General features: G+C 32.9%; 1 pseudogene; it reads left to right on the forward strand.

Moving 5' to 3' along the window:
- Positions 1 to 39: 39 nt before the first annotated feature.
- Positions 40 to 3339, forward strand: LOC104596863 (uncharacterized; annotated as a pseudogene).
- Positions 3340 to 6000: the final 2661 nt, after the last annotated feature.

Raw genomic sequence — 6000 nt, forward strand, 5'->3', positions numbered from 1 at the left:
TATAGTATTATAGTATATTATAATATTATAATACTATAATATTGCTCACCTTATGATTTACATCTATCGCTTTCAAGCAAAATTGCTCAGCTTGCTGTCGTTAGGCCAAAGGTAGATGAGATTTCTCTACTTACCATCAATGGCAGCAACTTCTCTCCGATACGTATCGAAAAAAAATGAAATGTCCTTTTCCTTTAACCCCTGACATCATTTGAGATTTCATTAGTGAAGGCCCAATTTTGGTGATTTTCCTGTCATCAAGAAAGAAAAAGGAATATTAGCCTGAAAGTGCCATTACCATTGGATGTTTTGTATATTTATCTTCGATGAGTAAGACTTTGACGAATTCAAGAAGAAGAAGAAAATACATGGACAAAATCTTAAATGATGCATAATTTTCACAGCACAACAGAATTACATGATGTAGAGTGGTTAGGGGAATTAGTTCGGATGTCTAATTATTAAGTCTTAGTCCATACAAAATACAAAACTATTGAAAACAACCAAAAGTTGCGTCAGAAATAGATTTTCTAATTGGCCAATGGAGCTGAATTTTTAGACTCACAACTATGTGCTCTCTCATTGCACCATCTTGATGACTCCATACCCTATATTTTATTCCTAAATAATATAGAATTTTGTCTCACGAGGTTGATATGCATAGGAGAATAAATGGATAGCAAGGTGAATTGGAAGATTTGATTTATTTCCAAATAGTCCAAGTTTGCTCCCTACATGGAAGTTATAATTCAGTCTTGCAATTGCGCGAAAAGGCAGAAATGCTTATACCTTTATCTTGAGTAGTGTTGCAGAACTAACAAAAACAAGGTAGGATCCAAAAATACAATTGGCAAGTAGAGAAAACAAGAAGAGTACAAGAAAGAAAAAATGGAGTACTCAAGCACACATAGAGATTTACGTGATTAAGCTTTATAGCTTATGTCCACATGCATCAGAGGAAATGAAATCCATTATAAAACTACATTCACTGTGTTCACAACCTCTTTCACCAAACTTTGGCCCCCAATACATCTAGACCTGTTCATGGGCCGGGCCGGGCCGGGCTCGGGCTGGGCTTCTACTTTTCATTAACAGAAATATGTTAGGCCCAAGCCCGAGCCCGGCCCTAATAAAAAGCCCGAAGCCCGACCTAATAAAAAAATTAGAAAATTTCCCTATTCAATAATCAATATAAATCAGAATTTATTTATATTAAAAAAATATATAAATAAGGGAAAGAGGATGTGGAGAAGAAGAATTTGGTTGGAAAAAGAAGGGAAAGAGGTGAAAAGAAGAGGGGTATTCAACTAGGGTTTTTAGGTTTATTTATAGGCCGGGCCAGGCCGGGCTCAAGCTGGGTTATTTTGGAAAATCTCGAGCCCAGCTCGAATTTATTGCAGGCCGGGCTTTTTGGCCCGAGGTTAAGCCCGCGGGCCTATGTACCTGTTCAAGCCCGTCTGGGGACCAGGCCGAGCCGGGCCGTCGGGCCACCCGACCCATGAACAGGTCTAAATACACCCATTTCTCCTTCTCACACTCGGCCTCTCACATATTCTCAAGATACAAGATACAAGACAGCTTGCTCTACAAAATACAATGAGATATATAAGAGAACCAAGCCCTAACAAGGTTCATATTCAGGTTAGATCCTATATTGATGTGGGTCCATATCACAAAATTTTCCACTATAGACCATTGGAAATTTTCCCTTTAGGTTGTTCTCAATTATAGTCTGAGTGGACCATGGATCATAACTGTAATTAGAGGCATCAACACAGTGAGTAGTTTGAAGTAAAGACTCCTTGAAAAAAGAAAACAATCAATCCAATTTGCCCTTAATTACCTCTTGATTTTTTGGTGCATCTAATACCTTCATCCTCTAAGATATGGACCAATTTTGGACACCTCATCTTCAATTAATAACCTTATAATCTTATATGCAATTCTACCTTTTTTTATGTTAAATGGATGTTTAGAGATGTTTCAAATATCATGAACTCTTTGTCATCCCTAACACTTGGTTTTCCAATATGGTCTTTATCTTCCTTGCCTTTTCTCCCTTGATTATTGTTCCAACTATGAAGACCCAAGAATTGCATACCTGGCAAGCCTAAACTTGATGTATTTAAACTTTACATTCATTGGTTTCATACATGTGGAATTCTATATAGTGGAGAATTGTTCTTTGTGTCTAACTTGTTCACATGTTTGCAGACATCTTATTTCAACTACTCCCTGTGAAGATATATTGCCTCAGGGTTGTAATTCTATATATAGCTTGATAAACTTTTGTATGGTATAGTGTTGTTATTATGAGGAATATATGCTAGACATAGGATATTGGATTAGCTATTATAATTCAGTGCACTTTTTAGTGTTGTATTTTTTATCTAGAATTCATTGTATTCTCCTTAAACCCATGATCATATTAACTATACTGCCATGCAGGATGTACTCGAGTACATTGATCCATATGAATCTATGAAAACTATGAATTCAGATCTCATAGTTGCTCTAATTGTAAACATCAACAATAATCTTTGGGATGATACTAGGACTAGTTCTAGCATTCCAAGTTGTCACCTGATGGTTATTTTTCATCAATAGTCAGAATTACTAGCTCACTTGACATTCAACTGAATCATTGTCTTTTTATCCATGAATCTGTATATCAGTTTTGTACTATATTACCAAAACAAACATCCTTTTGGTGCAAATATAAGCCATTGGACCAAGATCATTTTTTGGTTTCCTAGATTTGAACATAAAAGAATTGGGTTATTAACCATTATGTCTAGTACTACAATTTTTATTCACTTTCCAAGATATGTATGGTGGATACATGGTAGCATTTGCTGGATGGAAATATGCAGCAAGATCACAACCCACTTTTGTTGCAAATAGTACCTACATAATAAATAGCTTTACTTTGGTAAGAGCATTGGATGGGGATACAGGCATAACCAACAGTCATGTATTTCTATGAATTCATTAATCATTATCAAAGTTATTATTGTATATGCAAAGGTACTTGAGTTCCAAAAGGGAACCCTTCAAAACTTGCATTGGAAGAAGGATGGGTGTGCAACATGTGCCGGAAAGTGATCTTTCATTTGCCTTAACCTCCAGGACTGTGTAACTGGAATCTCTAACTACCAAAGCCATGGTGGCCCTTTTGATTGCAGCCTTGGCATACAGTTAGCTTTCTCATGTATAGATAAGAGTGATGAGGTCCTTAATTCATGGTATGAGGTAAAGAATCTCTGGCAGTACTCTCTCTTTGGTCTGTATTCCAACCTCAAGAATAGTTTCACTAGCCAATATAACAATCTTTTCTAGTTATTAGGTAGCGCAAGGTTGTTCCTTGTTTATGAAACTTTCAATCTTATAACACCCTCAACTCCATCTATTTGAATGGATAATTGTTTTACCAAAGAAATAGCGTATAATTGTGATATTAATGCATCATGTACCCTAATTGTTATCATACGGATTTAGTTCACATTAGAATATGCTAATTATATTCACTTGACAGAACTAACAACTGAAGCAGGAGAACGGGGTAATGAATAGATACTACTTGAACCCAACAAAGCCAGTATTAACCAGGTATTGTCTTAGATAAGGAATATGCTTTATAGGTTAGGAATGAACAATTTGCCCTTTAAGTGGTTTACTTTGTAAAATCGGTTAAGTAACCAGAGGTTTTTCCTCTTTAATTTCTTTATGATCTTTTTGACAATTTTTGGGCAAACCATGAATCACTTTAATATTTTTGACATTGTGAAGAACTTTTAACTGTTGGTTGTCCTTGATAATGCACTTTTCTTTTGGTAATACTTAATAAATAACACATTTGATGGCTAATAAACTCTTTAGGGTCTATTACATGGAATTGGAATTGAATTTTAGAATTCCAAACAAGGTTTTAAAAAGCTAAAGGCACAGTTGAAGTGTAATGGCCCAAAAAGGTGAGGCGTTGCAAGGCATAAGCCTCAAAGTTTAAGAAACAAATTAATTAAAATTTGTAAATTGATGAAAATAACATATAATATACTAAATTAAAATGATAGAAGGTACAAATATCCATAAACTAAAAGTTTATAAGTAATAAGTTTTGGCATTTAAGCATTAAATAAAATAATAACTAATCAACTAACAATTATAAAAATTTTATATTTCTTGTAAAAAATAATTTAGAAGAAAGGAAACAACTTAGGAGAAGAAAAAACTTGGGAAACAATTTAGAAGAAAGGAAACAACTAACAATTATTATTATTATTATTATTATTATTACTATTATTATTATTATTATTATTATTATTATTACTATTATTATTATTATTAAGAAAAAAATGAATTAGAAGAAAAAATGAGAAAAATAACATACTTAGGACATTACATTTAGAATAATAAGAAAAACCTCACCTCATATATCCAAATTCCAAAAGAAACTAAGAACTTGATTAGTCGTTTTTGCATTGAACTCTCTTAAAACACTAAGAAAAACTAATAGAATTTGAGTTTCCTTATTGTTTTTCATTTTTACTTTTTTATTTGGCCCATAATTATGGAAGTGTTTTTTCTATATATTTTAAATTATAAAAATACATTTTTTGCATTAAATCACTAATTAATCATTGATACTTGAGGCTTATGCCTCAAGCTGGGCCTTATGCCTTGAGGCTTACGCCTTATTCTGACAAAGGCTTAAGCATCACCCATCAAACTTGTGAGGCTTAAGCCTTGAGGCAAAATCTGTATGCCTCACCTCAAGGCGTATACCTCATGCCTCAAGGCTTAAGCCTTTTAAAACAATGATTCCAAATCCTTGAATTGGTAAGAATTGAAATTCAAAGAAATAGAATTAGACATTAGAATGCTACTATTTAGATAAGCAACAAAGTTGATTTGGAATTAAAATAAAAGTAGTATTAATATATGACCAGTAGTTGAAGAGGATGAACTTATAGTCAACCATTGCACAAATTTAGAAAGAAATGCCTATTAGGAAGATTAGCCGAGGTGAAGGCAATGATAGGATCCCAAGTCTCTTTTCCAACCAATGAAAAACCTTACTAGCAAACTCGCTGACACCCTCAACCGACAACATCTTCACAATCACAAAGAGAGAAAAAAAAGGCCCAAACTAAGAGAATAGGCACTATTTACTCCTTTAATCAAACTGTTCTATACAAAAATATGAAGCTTCATGCAAAAAAAATGTTGTTTGGATGGTCATGATGTACTTATAGGCCATCCAAATGTTATGTCTGTATCCAATTCATCCCTCTTAAGACCCTAGATGCCTAGACCAACCTTGGGTAATGGTTTTCTTTTTAATGTAAAGAAAAGAATGCAACCTACAATACTCTAAAAGACTTTACTACCACATCTATTTTTGGTCATGGCCATGGTCTATAGTATATATATACTATTTAATACTATAATAGTATATATATTATTAATATAGTATAATATACTATTATAATATAAACTATTATAGTATATAGTATATTATAGTATACTATTAATAGTATTATAATAAATATTAATATATAATATTATTATACCCATAAACCTTAACCTTAAATCCTAAAATAAATATGTAAAAAGTGGTTTGATGATGGTCCTTTGATTGACTAGGAGACAAATATGTTCCATGTGGGAAGCTCCCTACTTGATTCTATTAAGAAAAAGAAATAAAGAAAAGCAAAGTAGGTCCATATTCTTTCTACCATTCCCAAGACCTAGATGACCAAGAATAAGCATACATTATAAAAATGAACAAGTTCCTTCTTTTTCCTAATTTTTAGATTTATTTGACATTCATAGCTTTAGTTTGATTAAGTTTTTTACTATAAAATCCAATAGTCTGTAAAGAATGGAAAATAATCTAGGGCATTGAAGGTCCACAAAGATTAGGCAATTACAATGGAAATATATCAATTAATTGATTTCTATTAATGAACTACTAGTTTAGAGGCATTGGTAATAGTA

The sequence above is a fragment of the Nelumbo nucifera genome, chromosome 5 (genome assembly GCF_055504915.1).
Source record: "Nelumbo nucifera cultivar China Antique chromosome 5, China Antique-T2T, whole genome shotgun sequence".
NCBI classification, from domain to species: Eukaryota; Viridiplantae; Streptophyta; class Magnoliopsida; order Proteales; family Nelumbonaceae; genus Nelumbo; species Nelumbo nucifera.